Below are 19,619 nucleotides of genomic sequence, written 5' to 3' on the forward strand. Positions count from 1 at the left end.
GTCAAGCATCACCACTCCCTCCAATGTTCATTTTGTCTTCACCATTATGCAACTTGGGGAACGAGTCTAAGACCTCAAAAACTACAAAGAAAATCAATCTTTATATAATATTTAATCTATTAAAAAATACGAGTTTTTATATTTAGTAATTTAATTTTTGCAGATGCTCTTCCAAAATCTTCTATTCCCTTTACACCTTTAGAAACAATTATTTGTAATATTTTTATTTTATTTATATTATAGAGTATTAATAATTTTAATTTTAAATTAAATAATAATTTTATAAAATTATTTATATATTAAAAGATATTAATATATTAAATAATAATAAAATAATTATATAATTTAGCTTTAAAATTATAAATGATTCCCTGTTACTCAAAAGACAACTCTACAATAATGAATACATAGAGTATGTGATTTGAATTGTATATGATCTTCACACACCGAAATTTAACTATAATTTCATGATTTTTCATTTTGATCAAAATTGTTTGTTAATACAAGTTTTGATGAAATTATTATATTCTGATATTCAAAATATACTTTTTGAAATATAAATATATTTGGCTTTAAATTTACAACTATAAAAATTATAAAATATATATATTTAATAATTTAAATTTAGTATTTTAATATTTTTTATCAAAAAATTGTGCTAGGGTTTTATTTTAAGGCATTTTATGGTGTAAAAATTACTGGTTAGAAATTTTATGGGAAAAAATTTGACTATGATAGAGGTGACTATGCTAAGGGTGTTATCCCCAAATCATTTTGATAACTTAGATGTCTCTATCCTCTAGAGATTTTGACATCATAGATGTCCTTGAAATGTGAAACATTTTAACTATACATCCATTCCATATAAATGTAACTCACAATTATGACATTTTGTTAACCTTTGCACATTTTTCCTTATCCCTTTTTTGACAGAGTAGGAAAACTATTCATATTCATAACTCAGTGGTGAAACACACAATAAAAACAATGATCAGTTTCTAGTATGCATGAATGTAGGATGACACATTACCATTATTCAAAAAAAACCAACAAAAAAACCAAATATTAGTCTTTCATGGTATTAAATGCCTCTAAATTTTGAGCCATTTCCTTATTTTATTTTGTACCAAAATCAAATTCTCTATCTTACTTTAAATATGTTACATTAAAATTTGAGTCTTAAAAGAAACCTATTTTGAAAATGTGGCGTCAAATTCTTTTTTTTAAAGCATAACCGTGATTTAAAATCCTTGCTTCTCTTTTACACTTTTCAAAGAACAATTATGTAATATATGGTCTACGCAAACTGAGATCAACTAGCATGAGCCTCTGACCATGAGCCGGGCAACGCCATTGCTCAATTTTTTAATTAAATATATTTAAATAATTAAAAATGTAGTGCGACCATATTTGCAAAAAAAATAATCTGCTTGATTGTTCATTTTGATAGAGGGGATAATATAATATTTGAACTCAAAAACGCCATTTCCACGGTTATTATTAATTAAGCTACACCAAATCCACACAATAATGATTACATTATTAATTAAAATAATAGTTTTTTTTAATCCCAATTGATTATACCAAATCCACAAAATAATGATTACATTATTAATTAAAATAATAGTTTTTTTAATCCCAATTGATTATATAATACTGAAATGACATTTATATATATATATATATATATATAATAATATGTTTTTCAAATATTTTTCTGTAAAAATTGTTTATTTTAATTTTTTATATTTTTAAATTAAATGTCTCTTCCAAATTGAACCAAGGAGCTTTACTAACCAAACTCTTTCTTCAACTCCGACTTATTTTTATTTATTTATTTTATTGTTATATTTCATTGTTTAAAATATTTTTTTTTAAATATAAATATATTTAATTTGAAATTTAAAATCATAAAAAAAAAATATAAATTTATCAATTAAAATTTAAAATACAAAATATTTTAACTTGACCGTATTTATTTAAATATAATTAACAATTATAATATTATGTTTATTTTGTATTTTATTCTTTTTCTATACATCAGGAAAACCCATCACAATTTAATTGTCAAATAAGTTATGGAGACAATCATCAACAATGATCAGTGTATGCTCTCAACAAACCCAAGTTGTCTCATCAATGTTGTTCAAGAAAAATTACACCACCTGGAATGATCGATGTTGGTAAGTGGGTAGGATTTCACTCTTCATAAATGCCAAACAAATGACTTTTAATTCATAATTTTGTACTTATATTGATTTTATTTAATAATATTATGAACTAGCATAGATCTATAAGAAAAAGAAAAAAAAACTGCATAATTTGAAGAAAGAATTATAACTCTAGAAATTTTATCCCTCTCAACCATTTATTAATCAGTAATTAACAATAATATATATATATATATATATATATATATATATATATATATATATATATATATATATATATATTATATTATATTATATTATATTATATTATATTATATTATATATATGTGTCAAACTATATATATAGTGTAATAATATCTATATATAAATATATAATGTGTCAATATATATATATATTAATGTAAAAATAATTTTATTATTTTTAAATATAATGCTATATCACAATATCATCTCATACTACATTAAAAAAATCACTCAACCATTTCTTTAATTCTAAACTATATTAAAGCTAAAGCTAATTAAATCAATAAGTAAACCATTAAAAAATTCCTTTAGTTTTCATCATAAATGTAAATGACTATATAACATTAGCTCTATGGTCAATTAAAATTAATTTTATTTTATATTTTCTTAAAATATTACATAAAACTTTTAAAATGTTTTTTAAATTTTTATTACCGATTTGATCTTTATAGTCTATATCACATTCACCTGATTGTCAATTAAGTTCATTTTGTATGGTCTCAAAATATTCAATTTCATTTTTAAAATGTTTTATAATTTTTTACCACCAATTTCACTTTTGAAAACACATATTTTAAAAGTGTAATGTCCAATTAATTTATTTCTTATTTAAAGCATACACTTAATTTAAAATCATTGATTCTCTTTGACGCTTTGCAAAACTAGTTCTGTAATCTAAGGTCTCCTCTATGGGTGCGCAATCCGAGATCATTTACGCCACTAGCACAAACCTCTCACCATATAATTTCTCGCTATTGCTTAATTTTTTAATTACCTTTAAATTATTAAAAAATATAATTTGATGATCAATTATTATTAACTTAAATTATTAAATCCCAATGACATTTTTAATGTGCATTGATGGCCTCAGTTAAATTATTGAAATCTCAATGACATTGTTAATGTGGATTGATGGCATCTTTAAAATCACAGGGAGCTTTTTATGTCACTTATACAAAGATATCTATGATCGGTTTGTAGTAATTAGTTTCTTTGTACTTTGATCTTTTTTTTTTTAATTTTGTACGGTGAACATTATGCTTTTCCTCGAAATTTTTGCGTGACTTCAGCGCTCTACCGCATCCCCGGTAACTGGTTTCGAAGGTGAACGTCAGCGGACAGACCTGTCACATGCCAAACATACTATAAGTGGACAAAGACTAACGAGCTTGTTATAAGGCCTTAAATGCTTGGGTATATGCATGGTCTATAACAAAATAACACACAGTCTTTATTTTTCCTTACTTTTAATTTATGTAGCCACCAAAAACTGTGTTATTTTGTTATAGAGCATGCATATCCCTGGACATTTAATACCCTATAACAGACTGGTTAACAAGATTTCCGTGAGTTACTTTGTGTGCAAGATCTGCACGTACGAGAGATCCCACATTTCGATGACTTGTTTTCGTTGAATCCACACAAGCTTTTTGAATCCATTTGTCATTGTCTTTTGCATGCATAACCATTAACATTTGGCCTTTTGTGGGAGGTTCATTTCTCTCGTCAAGATGAAGCTTGCAGCCTAGGGAAAAAATGGAGGTAAGTAGGGAAGCCGAGACCTGAGGCCTTTGAATCCCTAGCTGAAAGTGTTTACCGAAAAAAGTTTAGTTTTATAAATGTTTCTACACTGGATAAATCCTTGAACGACATTAATGGAGTTTGCTAGTTAGATATGCTACACTGAATTATCCTGTTTCGGATTCCTTCGACTTTATTTTCTGTTTTGAAACCTCTTGCAGGACGACTATGTCAAATTTTTCCCTTTGTTCCCGACCAAAGACGAGGTTGTGAAATTTTCTCCCTTAATCCTGTAAGTTCACGTGATTTATTCATAGTTATTTTTCCAAGTATGGCACTTCTGTTGCAGCTCCAAAATCTTTGCAATTCTAATATATATTCATAACATGACCAAGGTGAAATAATAATCCTTGTACCAAGAGGGTTTAAACCAGTTTTCTGAAATTGTCTCCTTTTAAATTTTGAGTTTTACAGCTACGGCTTTGTGGTCAGCTGGATTACTAATGTAGCCTAGGTATTTTGAAACTTTAAAAAACCTGAAGAATTCAGAATTTGATAGCATCTTGTCCTATTATTTGATTTGTTGTCTTTCTGAGCAAGATATATGATAACTAACTGCATTAATTTTTATGTAATCCTAGAAAAAATAATCTATTTAAGGAAAAGTGTGAAAGTTAAGCTTACTATATTGTTTGATATTGCGTTTATTAAGGTGGTCCAATCAACATGGAAACAGCGGGGCTTCCGCTGCGGACACCCATCTATGTATAAAAGGTTATCAGAAACTGCATTCATGTATTTCTTATCACATCAGATAATAAGGAACAAGGAGGATCTTGCATTATGCAATGATATTATTGATTCTTTTGCAGCAGTGGCAAGGAGTTTAAGATAGTAAGTAATGTTATACAGTTATAAACCTTCCATATTTTTATGCGTGTATGTAATTTGGTTACTGGTTATATAAGGTGATGTTTAGTGTATGTAATTTGGTTACTGGTTATATAAGGTGATGTTTAATGCTAAAGTGCAGAAGTTCGTAATATTCTGTAGGTAAATTATTTTAAGTGTAGAGTGTGGGAAGACTAGAAGAATTATGTTATGAAAAATGGTGAAGAGTGTGGGTGGAAAACCAATTTTAAACTGGGCTAGCCTGAGTTTAATCCTTATATTTTGTTGGTTACATGTATTTAGTGAGAGTGGGAATTGGGGCAGCCTCAATTTCACTCTGTATATATTGTTGTGCATGCGTTTTTCTTCAAACTCAATTCTTACATTCTTTGGATAATTATTCCAACTATGAATTTAGCTTCTCTCTGTTGCAGTAAATTAGTCTTCATATTTTGCTGAATGTGCTCATTGCTTCAAACCGTGGCCTACGTTGGACTTAATTTACATCCTTCTATATTGATGGTTATGCTTTTTGCCGCAAATTGAGATTTGGTTTGGCCTCAATTTCAATCCTTGTATATTTTCGCGTTTACCCATTGCTTCAAATTGTGAATTGGGTTGGCCTAAAATTTATTTTTAGTCGTACACATTTCTTATTGTTCTCAACCTACAGAGTGATGGTTATTTGTGTTACATGTGTATGTATTTGGAACTACAATCTTAGCAAATCATTATTGGGACTCGATTGGCATCTGGATGGACTGTTGCAGTGACTGCCTTGATGATGTTTTCTTATAGATCACATCAAATCAAAATAATAACTTTGTAGGATCTTTAATTCATTGTTTTCACATTTGATGTATTATGGTGAATATTTGAGTCATATAGGCTTCGTTGGTTTGAGGTCTTCACTATAATCGGTATGCACCATGTTACAGGAGGTTATTAGGTGGTTAATAATTACAATATGATCATAAAGATTGGGATATGGTATCAACCATTAAGAATCAAGAGTTTGTAATGAAGTGCCAATATAATATTGAATGCATTCCTTCTAGTGAATAATGAGGTAGGAGAACTAAATCATCCAATCAACACCCACACAATAGATTGTAGAACAAGTTTGTTAGACAATTTATAACAAAAATTTATGTCATCTTATATACTATATTCTCATGCTACATGGTTTTCCAGGGAAACAATTTATGTTTTTGTTTGGTTGTATGGCTCGTCAATCCATTCACATTCACTATTGGTACTAGGGGAAATCACGAACCTCTTCTATGTGTCATGATTTTATGAATTCAAATATGTCTAACAAAATGTCATGTTGTGGAGGCAACAATATGGTACATACTTATTGTTTATTTCAGAATCTACCCTATAATATATATCCTCCCCATTCTCATTGTTCTTGATGAAAAATATTTTACCTCAAGTGAGAGCCTTCATCTTAGTAATGGAAACACTAAACAACCAAGGTCATCAAATTTTGAATCAATATTCTCATGCATCAAACCCATATTTAGGGAAAACTTAGGGCTTGTTTTAAAAGATCTCTGAATGAATAAACATAGAATACTTTTTGGAATGTTAAATTGGAGGGGCGTTCCTTTTCTTAACTATTATTTTATTTTAGTTATACAGAGAAAAGTTCTCGAATGAAGCATTTCTCTACCACCTCACATGCACTGAACCAAGGCACAAATTATCCATCTATTTCTATCAACTTTATCTTCATCAAGAGCATGAGTTCACCTTAGCAGAAAGGCTTAAGGCATTTTTGCCACAGTTAAAGATACAACTGGGCATTGTTATTTTCTTTGCAAAATATCTTCCATAATATCTTTTTGTAGAGAGAGTGGAATTCATTGCTTTCAATAAGGTTATCACAACATAGTGTTTTTTTTTGTCTTTTGTGAGTCATTTTTCCTTGGAAAAAGCTCCACTTGTAATGTAAGAGCTTGCTATGTATTGGAGTATGGGTTGATTCTCAAATTCATTTGTTGAGTTAGGATTGTCTGCAGGAGTTTAAAGGCATAATGTTTTTGGTAAATTGTTGTTGGCAAGCATCATCTTTTTGGTAGAAAACCCATACATCGTAATAATGATCTTTCTTAGTCATAAGTTTTTTCCTCTTTTCAACAGAAAGTGGAAATTAGTGTTGATGCGTATGGAAACAAGAGTGACTGAGAGAGACAACCAACCAATTTATTTCCAAAAATAATCAAAATGTAATTGAATCTTGTTGTGTGTTATGCTTACTTCTACAATCGACATTATTTTTTCCTTGTCTATTATGGCATTGTTTTAGCCACATTGTATAGACCTGGATGCTTATATTAAAAGTAAATAGATATGACAAGGACACATGCACCATTGATAATCAGTTGGAGCTACTCATTATCTCTTCCTAGACTGAATTACCAATGTTCAATTCTTTGGTTTCAGAGCCCAATTTTGGATTTTTTTTTTAGCTAGTGGAAGAATGGGCGCATCCCATACACCTTGACCCCTGATGTATTAATGTCATGGGACAAGGTACTAGAGGGATACACATTGATTGGCTGGAATAATGCATGTCCTCCTTCATTTTTCAGTAAATAAGGAAGATGCAGATGATATCAAGGGAACATTGCTTTACATGATTAGAAAATGTTTCCTAGAGTATGGAAACTTCCCACCAAGAGAATGAAGCGAACAAAGTTCCTTTTAAAAATTAATTACTCCAAAAAACTTGGAATATCAAATTATCCATTAAGGATATAAATATTATATTAAAATATATGAATAAAAATAGAATGAATGAGAATGATTTACAATGAGAATGAGAGGCTTGCTTATATACGAAACAAGTGTCTTTTCATGAAGAGTCATGTCTCATTTAGACATGCCTCTTCAACCTAATTACTACTTAACTAATTATTATTTATGATTATTATCATTTACATTATATTCATATTATTTATATATTTTATTTCTTACGTTGCCTCTTTCCTCAAAAAGCTTTGTCCTCAAAGCTTGTCGATGAAAAAAGGTTTGATCTCTTTTTCGGCTTTGAAAGTATTTCTTACTTGGAACGGTCATCTTCATCGATACAAGCTGATATGATCTTCTTAGTGACAAATAGAATTGTCGCACGGAGAAGGGATCAGACCATCCCAAATTAATTTTCTGTATAGTATTCTGATCACTGGAATTTTGTAACGACTTGTTAACATAAGATGGGATGGATGTGACGTCATTATTCTCTGAAACATTAATTTTTTGTCTTTGGTTTGAATGGTCCTGATATGTAGTTTGGTTGATTTGTCTACTCTCGTGATTCGGATGCCGATATAAAGTTTTTAGATTTTCCTTTGGTGAAGATGTTGTTGAATTGGTTATGGAACATTCACTTGGAATGTCCATTGTTTGAACTGCAACATCTAAGTGTGTCATTTCTTCAAATGACTTGTCTTCTTGAGCTGTCATATTCACTGGATCGGTATTTGTTCCCTTATTTTCAACTTGAACTGTTGTGACTCGAGATTTCGATACTTCTCCCTGAGTGACTTGTTCAAACTTATCTTTTAATTATTTCTTATCCTCCTTAATTTTCTTAGTTTGATTGAGCAGACTTTGATTATGGTTTCTTAAACGTAAAAGTTCTTCGGTTTCTAATTTATCAACCTTATTTTCAGTGTTTTGAATTTTAAGATTTTCATCTTTTAGATCTTTGTTTTGTTCTAATAAATTTTTATTAAGGTTCTTTAAATGCAAAGCTTCCACTTCTTGTTCTGATAAGTGCTTCTTGAGTTCTTTCTTTGTGACCTTAGCCTTCTTCACTTGCACAAGTAATTTTTTGGCGTGGTCCTTGACACAAGAATCTTCTTCATCCTTTCCATTATTTCTTTGTAATGCATATTACCCACAAGTCCAGCATATTGTTGCTTAAGTATTGTGATTTCTTGTTTTACATCTCTTTGGAATTGTTTTCTTTCATTTCTTAGAGATTCCATTTTTTTCACTTCTTTTATCTTCCTTTTTTTTTCTTTCTTTTTCAACAATTTTTTTTCTATATATATATTTTTAATTTATATATGTTATATTCTCTCTCCTCTTTCTTCTTTTTTTTCACTCTTTTGATATATATATATATATATATATATACATATATATATATATATATATATATATATATATATATATATATATATATATATATTGTATATATTATATAATTTTAATTTATATATATTATAAAATTATAATTATATAAAATTTATAAATACTTTTTGAGAACCATTTTTCCTTTTATATGTAATTATATAAGGCTTATATAGTATCCTTTTTTATAATTATAATAATATTTTTTTTCTCAAAAATTTCGGATGAGACATGACTCTTGGTACGCATGGTCACAATCTTTATATTTGAACGATTAAAATTATTTAGATCACACCTTTTTTCTCCAATGTTATCCAAGTATATTTTACTTTTAACATACCATGGGCAATTACCATGGGTTGTTTATAAAACCACGGGCTTCTCCACGTAAAAAGTTTTAAATATCACTTGGTATGAGATTGTGTATCCCTTTCGTTTTTTATTTTACTTTTAAAATACCATGGGCTATTTCTATGTGTTGTTTTTAAAACCTCCTGTAAAAAGTAATATTTACCTTTCACGTAAGAGCTTTTGTATCCCTGTTTTTTCTTTAACTTTTTAAAATACCATGGGCTATTACCATGGGTTGTTTTTAAAACCACAAGCTTCTCCACATAAAAAGTTTTAAATATACTTGGTATGAGAATTTGTATCCATTTTTCTTTTTTCTTTTACTTTTTTTTTCTCCATCTTTTTTTAATTTATTTACTTATATTTTTTTTTGGTTAATTTTTTATGGCCAAAAGCCTAGAAAAATGGAGAAAAGGAGAAACTCCTAAATATTTAGCGAAATGCTTGAACTGCAACTGCAATAAATTTCACAAAGAGTCAATAGCCGAAGACTTGGATCGGAGGACGAGCTCTGTGCACCGGTTAAGCAACCTAGAGGGCCGAACTGCTCTGATACCAAATGAAGTGAACAAAGTTGCTTCTAAAAATTAATTACTCCAAAAGACTTGGAATATCAAATTATCCATTAAAGATATCAATGTTATATTAAAATATATGAATAAGAATAGAATGAATGAGAATGATTTACAATGACAATGAGAGGCTTGCTTATATACCAAACAAGTGTCTCTTCATGAAGAGTCATGTCTCATTTAGACATGCCTCTTCAACCTAATTACTGCTTAACTAATTATTATTTATGATTATGATCATTTACATTATATTTATATTATTTATATATTTTATTCGTTACAGAGAACGTAATGGTATTTATGTTTGGAAATTACTGATAGGGGGGTGAATCAATAATTTGAAACTTTATTTTATTCTCAACTTAATTTTCTTTTTATGCAACTAATAGTTTATGTATATGCTCCATTATTATTGGAATCTTTTTCTAGGTGTTAGAGAGAGAAATGTGTATATATACTTATCAATAATTCAATAACATTCACACAAAATTCAAGAACCAACACATGAAGACACCAAGTATAAGTGGAAACCCTAATGGAAGAAAACCATGAATTTTAGGCTAAAAATGATGTTAAGGCAAGATACTACTATTCCATGTTGTATGTTATAGCTTGATAAAGAGTAGTAGCTCAAACCTACTCCTACTAGCATCTTGTATGAGACTCTTTCTAGTAGCCTCTCAATCAAGCTACAACATAGAAAGTGACAACAATCTCTCAATCAGAATATCAAGTAAAAATTGTTGGTTATCTCATATACAATTTTGTTGTCAAGCCGATTGAAAATACTTACTCCTTCTCTTTTTCAACTTTGTGCATCTTCTGCTACCACTCAACAACTTTCTCATAGTCTCCTTCACTTCAAAAAGTTCTATTTCCATTCCACATTATATATTTTATAAGAAAACATTATATATACTCACAAGCTTGTCTCTTCATTTTGAGTTTTGAAACAAAAATTGTAAGATAAAATAAAGCTGAAATAAAATATCTCAATCAGTAATGATTGCAGGAGACAAATCAAAATTATATTAACTTGTATCATAGATTTTTTATTCAATGAAGGCATATATTTTTCAAGTTTTGTCTTAATATTTTATATTCCATTTGACCATATTCCACCTTCACATGTATTATCATAGCCTTTGCATTTTACATCACTTTCAACCTTCTACAATAATGACATTCAACATATATTATCACCGTTATGGTTAATGACATCAATTCCAATATTACCAACATTCTCCCCCTTTGGCATTGATGGCAACACAACTATTCCTTCTCCCTCCATACATCTCCTTTTGTAATATCCCTCCATTGTTGTAATGCTGTTTTTATTTCGACTGAATTATGTTAGTAAGGATAATAGGAATCCATGAAGTACATTGAAACATTTATTTAAACAAATATTTTTATTAATAAATGAATAAATGGGATTGAAAACAATTGGGAATGATCCACTAAAAGATGAGATTCTTGCCAAAGATAACTCTTCCATGATAAAGATTATAGATAAGGTTCTAGATAAGACCTAATGGATAGGAGAGAAAATCCATTAAATCACTTAGCTAGGAAAGATTCCATGTTGAAATAAGCATAAATCATTGCGAGAGATAAAAGCGATGTTTTAAGAAAACACCTAGGCAAGTGGACATTGAAGACCACAAAAGTAGGATGCCACTAGAATAAAACTCCATCATGGAAGAAAGGTATGAAATACCAAGGAAATGGACCAATAGAGGTTTTTGATCTCTTGGCAAGTATTCTCAACTAGGGGGGGACAGAAGGTACTGTTCATGGTTGGATGGCTAATGAGCTCGTCAAGTGCAAATTCTACTTAGGTTCGGGTTAGAAAATTTTGTGCATAATTATTTTTGTGATTAACCGAGTGAATAACTTGATGTATACGGTTATACCTATATAATTTTATTGTGCATTTTAAGGACTGGTAAAAAAAATGATATAGAATGATTAGGTAAAGATTCTGGTCATTGGTGCATATGTGATAAATATCATATTGGGGAATAATATGATTCTAAAATTGGAATTGTAAATTAGTAGTTATTATCGGAATCTATGGAGAATGATTTCTCGGCAAATTATACTAATTAATTTTAATAGCGATGAAATTTTATGTGTTGAATATTATTAATTTTAAAGAATTTTGTATAGCTATTTTTGTGAAAAAAATCATTATAAATTCATCTATGATGATTGGGATTAAATTGTTCTTAATAAATACATTTTTGTTGATTAATAATAAATCGGTCATTATAAAATCAACTTTGATGATTAGAGGTAACCGGTGAAAAGTGCATAGTATAGCTTGTAGTATTGACTATTAAGGAACACATGCCTCTATCTAGTTCGACTGTGTATAATTGTGAGCTCGTGGGAAAAAGACAACTCTAGCTAGTGATCTTGAGAGAAACACATAGGAGTGAAAAAATCTGGCATCAAGCATGAGTTTTGATTTTTAAATAAGTCATGAGAAGGAGACTATTCGTTCAACCAAACTCATTCTTGATATCAGATTGAATGAAAACAAATTAAAAACATGGGAATTACATAAACCACTAGTTTGACTATGTCAAATAAACATTGAATTTGGGACATTCAGGGAGTGGAAGGGAAAAGACTCGAAAATACTGATTTTATTGGACAGACCATGTTAGTTAATACCAATGAAGTAAATAACTTAGAGTTTTTAAGTAGAAAACATAACGAAATGCAGAAAGATTATAGTGTATGGCTACAGTTGAACAAGGAGAGGATATAGGGGCCTGGTAAGAAAATCAAGGCTTTAATGTATGGTCCCTTTAAGATACTGGAAAATGTGGGTGATAATTCCTATCGACTCAGTTTACCACCATATATCTTCATTTACTTAGTTATGAATGTATAGAATTTGAAACTCTATGAGCCTTCCATACTAGATCATGAAGATGAATGAGTCCTACCTTATGTGGACGATTTAGAACCGGATGCTCAAGGAGAGTTGACAGAAGGTATAGTTTTGCAGAAGAGGTCTATCACTACAAGAGAGGGGCAACATGACCTTTGGAAAATTGGATTCAAGGGACAAATTCAAAGAACAGATAATTGGTACACCAGAAAAAAGGTGGAGGAAAAACGTCCTCACCTCATTTAGCATAAGATTTTGGGACCAAAATCCTCCCAAAATGGGGAGGTGTGATCTGAATTGGATCATTATATATTTTTTCATCTATCTCGATGCATTTGGAGTGTAAAAAGTGGAGGAATGAGCTCACGGGACCGTTTTTACCGACGGGACCCAGTTTCGTGAAATGGGGTTTGAAAACTTCTAGGAGCATTTAGAAGCATCAAATGACTTTTTTGGGGGTAAAACTTGGTCATTTTAGTGGCACACATTTTCATATTATTCTACACATAGATACATTTCAAACGATGCAATAAGCATGTCAATCAAAGTCTGTATGCAAAAGTTATGCCACTCAAGAGTCGACCTTCCTGTTTTCACACCTATAATTAGAGAGGATGTCACTTCAACCCCCATTATTTATGGAAAAGGGGATAGTCACATGTTTGTGATGTAAAAGTCTCTATACGATTCTATATTGTAACTTTACTTAAGTGTTTATGTAGTCAAAATTAACCACTAGTAGGCTATCAGACAGTGTTATAATGCAGCCATTAGGAGGAAGAGGCATTCCATTATTTCAATATAATTTTGTTCTATAGCTGGGAAAAGATAGACAGGAGAGATAGGAGGTAGAGAAAACATAGAGGATCTATGCAATTTAGAAGCCCATAGGCCACATACTTTATTTCTTTGAAGTTACAACCATATTTCCAAATAGATAAAGAGAGCGAAGTAGCTTAACCTTCCAGCTGAATTTTCTTACAAAAGGGTTTCCTGGAGAGAATATCTTGTGTCTTACGTGTGTATGATATTATTTTGTCATTCTCTACTTTTCTGCATAATTTCCATTCGCATCCATGCCCTAATTACAGTAGAATCTAGAGATCTAGAATTTTAATAAAACTCTAATAGTGTAAAAATATGGTATTTTAATATATTATTATCAGATTTGTTGTGATGAACTATCTAGTGGAATTTCCAAGGAAGTTTACGGATCATACAACTACCCATATAGATTGGACATGATGGGAAATATAGTACCAAATGGATTGATGTTGTCACCTTTAAGAGGGATTCACACTCCCATGTTCACCTAAAGAATGTAATGTATGTGCCTTGTTTGAAGAAAAATCTAGCTTTTGTAGTTGTACTTGAAGAGAAAGGATATGATGTGGTGTTTAGTAGAGGGAAGGCATATCTTAAGCATGTTTCTACCAAAAAAGTAAAACAAGTTGGTGTTCAAGTTAAAAATCTCTACAAGCTAGACCTCGATTTCACCATGTATGTAGTTATACATCCAGGAGTGAGGTGTGGTGATGTAGAGCCTTAGTCCCATAGATGCAAAGATTTTTGAAGGGTCCATAGGAGAGAAACAACAATTGCAGTATACTCTTCTCCATGGATCATTACCCTTTCCAAAGTGGCCCATAGTATTCAATGGCAAAAGGATCGGTGTCAATTGATATAATCAGATATTGGGAGATAGTTAAAGCACAAAGACATGGTTGATTCAATAATTTCGATGCCTCTCAGTTGTAGTTGTTGTAGTAGCAACAAAAACAATGAAATGGTGTGTTAATTGTGTTACAATACATTACTACAGAGGAGAAATATGTAGACATATTGACAAAGCTTTGTCAAGAGGCATGTTTGAGTTCCACAGGAGCATGATAGGGGTTGTTCATATCCGTTTCCTTGCTAAGAGGGAGTGATAAATTGTAGCATGAAAATGATTCATTGAAACTTATGCCTTATTCAAATGGATAAATTCAAATTTCCACATTAGCAGGATGACTTGAGTTGTAGTTAGTAGGAGGGAAATGGCCAAGTTACTCAGTTAATTGAATTAGTTCGAGTTTTGGGGCAAGAAGTAGAGTTGTGGATGAGTTGATTGTGCAACCTAGTGGAGTTATAGTTAGTGAAACTTAGTTATCTGAGATCTATTCATCAATAAAGTTAGTAGGACAACAGTGAAGTAGTCATAACTATTTTTAACTCACTGATCTCTTAGTTAAATAGTAAATAGTAAATTTACTAAAAATATCCCTATTCATCGATGGAATTCAAATTGCCTAGTTGAGTGGAGGAAAAAGTCATCAATGTTGAGTAGGTGAGCTAATTATCTTGGGATTTGTGCAAGGAAAAAGGAGCTTTCCATATTATTTAGGAGAAAGAATTGTGCAAGGATATAGGAGGAAGAAGGAGACATAGAGTCCATGTTGAGCTTCAAGGATTGAAGTCGTCATTGAAATAGATCATTATTCTCATATAATTTAATATAAACAGAGGAGGGCTTTTTCCAATTAGATTCCCCAATAAAAATATTGTGTTCACTATGATTAAATGATTGCATGTGTTTCTATTGTATGCTTCTCCTTCCACGGATTGAGTAGAAGAAATGTGTTTCTATTGTTTTCAGTCTGATTTCATTAGCAGCTACAAATTTCATGTTTTTTCTACATAAAATACACATACATCTTTATTTATATATACATATCATTCACATAAGGTTAGTATGGTTTTTCCATTCAATTTCCTACAATACCCAAAATCTCCTGAAACATAATAAAATTTTGTTCTAACTATTTAATGATCTTAAACAACATTAATAACTTGATCTACACAAATTATTTAGACATTCATATACTTATCTAGGGTATTCCTTGAAATATATTAAATATTGACACATTCCTTCAAACTGTGAACTATATTTCTCAATAGTTTCCCCTAAGATCCAACTCCTCCCTACCAAGAAAACAACTCAATATTTATTTTACAATTCATAGCCCCTTCACCCTTAGCAACATCCTACTAGTTTATGGGTTTAGGTACAATCCTTTTCTCGTAGTGTCCCTTTCTTTAGAAATTTCCTTCATTTATCTCACGTAGTTCTCTTTACACTATTCCACCCATGACATTTATCACCAGTGATGAAATTTTTGGTGGTCTGTGTTAGTCATCAATTCAACGGAAGAGAAAAAAAGGAGGATATGTCTTCTTTCATTCTTGCCCCTTATTGGGCATAACTCATTCCAACAATATTCCTAATAGTTAGGAGTATAATTTTAGAAGATAACCTTTAATATTTTTTCAAGAATAATAAAACACAAACTTTTTATTTTGTCAAAATAAATATTTACATTCTCACATCATGTCACTTATCCCACTTGATGTTTCAGCCACGGATTCAATATAAAAATAAATTTACCAAGGGGTATCATAAAAGGAATGTTTCAATATATGCCTCTTATCAACTGAATGAATGTAGACATAATTTTACATAAATTCTAGAAGTGTAAAGTTTTAAGTTTTCATTGCTAGTGGTCTCTCACTCAGTCCAAAATTAGGTCCTCCATCTATTAGTTAAATTCTCTATATCCCTATGCCTGGTAAAACAAAAGGCCCCTTATTTGAGCTCTCTTGCTCTCTTTCCCAATAATTTAAACTAGATTTTATGTCATTGTGGTCACAACGTGAGAACTCCCTCTTATTATACTTTTCCCCTTTCATTAGTCTCAACCTCTCCTATGTTTTAGCCTGATTTTTCAGACACTTTTTTTCTATACCTTGACAATGCATGACGTCTGGCCAGGCTTAACCTGTAGGGTTGGTGAGAGTGCTTGCAACAAACTTTGGGCTCATAATGCTACGTAAAGATATTGCTCATAAACCCCAATCCCATCCAATCCAGAAAGAAACTGCTCAGGGTGATGATGAAGTAAGAGATGCTCATGATGCGAAAACTAATGAAGAGGTTATGTTGTCCATCGAAGTTTGGGGAAAATAAGGTTTTGTTGTTCATGGATGATTGGGAAAAAATCTTTGCTTAAAAGGTTTACAGTAAAATTTAATTTTATGGGGAATTAAGCAAATATCCAATGTCGTAAGCTCTAACGTCAATGCTAAGGTTATTCTATTTTATCAGGATTTGATTGTCCCAAGCTCCGGGGAGGGGGCCATAATATTTCCCACTCCTCTAAATGGAATTAGATCTTTGTTTGACATAAGTTTAAGCTATTGAGGATTTTAGGTTGTGGTTTCGAGAGGCCTCATGACATTAGCACGACTCAAAATGGAATCAAAGTTTTTGTAGTTCGCCATTTTTATTTAATTATAGATTTAGATTGTAGTTTCTTCATGGCCAAACTATGAATCAAGTTAAATCTTGCGAATTTTGTTACATCGAAACCTGAAAATATCATATCATGAAGACACACTTAAATGAGAACGTGGGCTTATGTTATCGATGCCGGTGAACATTTATTTAACAGAAATCACCATTTACTTCAGGAAATATTTTGTTCAAACTTTGGAAATATCGTAAATGAAATTAGAAATGTCCAGTTCCCATCAGAAGACCTTAATACCATGATAATCGAACTTGGACTGTTACCGTTAAATCACATCTTAACCATCACAGCTTTGCATTATTTATTTTACATTGCCATTAAATATGGTTTAAAATGTATATGGTATGTGTGACCAAGTATCGAAAGAGGGAAAGATGGCGAAGAAGAAAGACACAAAGGAATTCATACGCAATCCACTAAATTCGACATAAAGTAGGTAGAATTTATAGCTTATGTTTCGACCATAGTAACATCTTCCATACCGATGTCCATGCACTCCCGGTCATTGTTCCAAAGTTGATGGCAGGATGAGTGGGAGGAATTAATACTTTCATTACCATTACATAATGTGAATATATGATCTACATTACAAATTTCATTCCAGGTAAAACCCTTGCAGTTGTTCGAGCTCACCAATTTGGAGTGTTACAATGCTGATTTTATCCTTTCAGGGATGCATCTGTAAATATAATTTTGACCTTCTGTTGAGATTAAGCCTACTCCATTTGGGTTGGGATTGATTCAGCTTCTTCTAAAGGTAGCAATTCTTGAGATTCTTTATTTCGTTGTTTGTCTTCCCAAGCAGTCGTCTAGTAATAAGCTACCACCTAAAGACACATATCTGTGTTTGTGCCTCTGTTAAGATTAATATTTTAAATTAATAGAATTATAAACCTTAGGATTAAAATTATAAAATTAAAGAATTAAATATATTAGATTTAATATTATAATTCTTATTATTATAAAAATAATATTATAAACCCTAAAACTAATATTATAGACAAAGAATTAAACCCCATTTTACTGAATGTCCCAATGTGGCATTGAATTATATGCAATGCAATCTTACAAATCAAATTTTATAAACTCTAATGTTATAAAGAAAATATTATAAACCTTTGAGTTTATAAACCCACATGATTAACATTATAAGCCTAAGGGGTTAATAAACCCTTTGGATTACATATAATCCTTTGAGTTTATAAAGCTATCCAACATTGCAGTGCCATAAGTATCATCACAATGTGACAAGTGGTGTGTCAATCATAATCACAATGACATATTACATTGCAATATATTTAATTTTCCATTGCTATATTGAATAAATTATGGTTTAGTATTTTGGTTTATAATATTAGGTTTAAGGTTTATTCTGATTTATAATATTGATTTTAAGGCTTATTCTAATTTATAATATTGGTTTTAGAGTTTACAATGTATTTGGATTATAATATTAATCCTAAAGTTTAATATTATTCCCTTGGGTTTATTATCCCTTGGGCTTACTAATCCCTTGAGTTTATATTACTATCAGTCCCTTGGGTTTATTAATCACATAGGTTTATAATATTAATATCTCTTTAGGTTTATTAATATCTTAGGTTTATAATTGCACGGTTTTATAATATTAATCTGAGAATTATAATATTAATCATATTGTTTAATATTAATCCATGCATTTATTAATTTCGTTGATTTATAATATTAATAAACATGTGTGTTTATCAATCCTTTTGCTTTGTTAATAAACGTCACAATCTGACAAACATATTCTCAATATATAAAAAAACCATTGTGCAACGCCATATTTTGACAAATATTATTTCCATATGAGCATAAATCATGGTTAATCACAATCAACCATCCTCCAACGTCACAATGTCATAGATATTGTCTCATTATGAAAATCAACCTTGATAAACCATGGTAAACCATGATTATTTCATGATTTATAATATTTAAGCTTAGGGTTTATATACCTTGCGTTTATAATATTACTGCCTTTGGTTTAATATTATTCCCTTGGTTTTATAATCCCTTGGATTTTACTATTAATCCCTTGGGTTTATTATTCCCTTGGATTTTTAGTTTAAATCCCTTCGGTTATTAGTTTAAATCTGTTGGGTTTAGAAATGAATCCTTTAGGTTTATTAATCTAAGAGCTAATATTACTAGGGTATAATATTATACATAAGATTTATAATATTAATCCTTGCCTTTAAGATAAATTCCAAGGGTTTGTAGTCATGGTCAACCATGGTCTAGCATCACATTCTAACACATATTTTCTCAATATCGGAAACAACCATCCTACAAGATGTTGTATTGTGACAAATATTGTTTCTATATGCAAATAAATCATGGTAAAAGATGGTCAACCAAGATAAACCATGGTCCAACATCACAATCTAACAAACATTATCTCAATATGAAAATCACCCTTCGTAAACAATGGTGAACCATGATT

At 30.4% G+C, this 19,619-nt stretch overlaps 1 pseudogene; it reads left to right on the forward strand.

The window, feature by feature from the left end:
• The first annotated feature begins 6,152 nt into the window (after positions 1-6,152).
• Positions 6,153-7,019, forward strand: LOC149264068 (GPI mannosyltransferase 1 pseudogene; annotated as a pseudogene).
• Positions 7,020-19,619: the final 12,600 nt, after the last annotated feature.

The sequence above is a fragment of the Pinus tabuliformis genome, chromosome 6 (assembly GCF_031772625.1).
Source record: "Pinus tabuliformis cultivar Carrire ecotype Pingquan chromosome 6, CPIR1, whole genome shotgun sequence".
Taxonomy (NCBI): Eukaryota; Viridiplantae; Streptophyta; class Pinopsida; order Pinales; family Pinaceae; genus Pinus; species Pinus tabuliformis.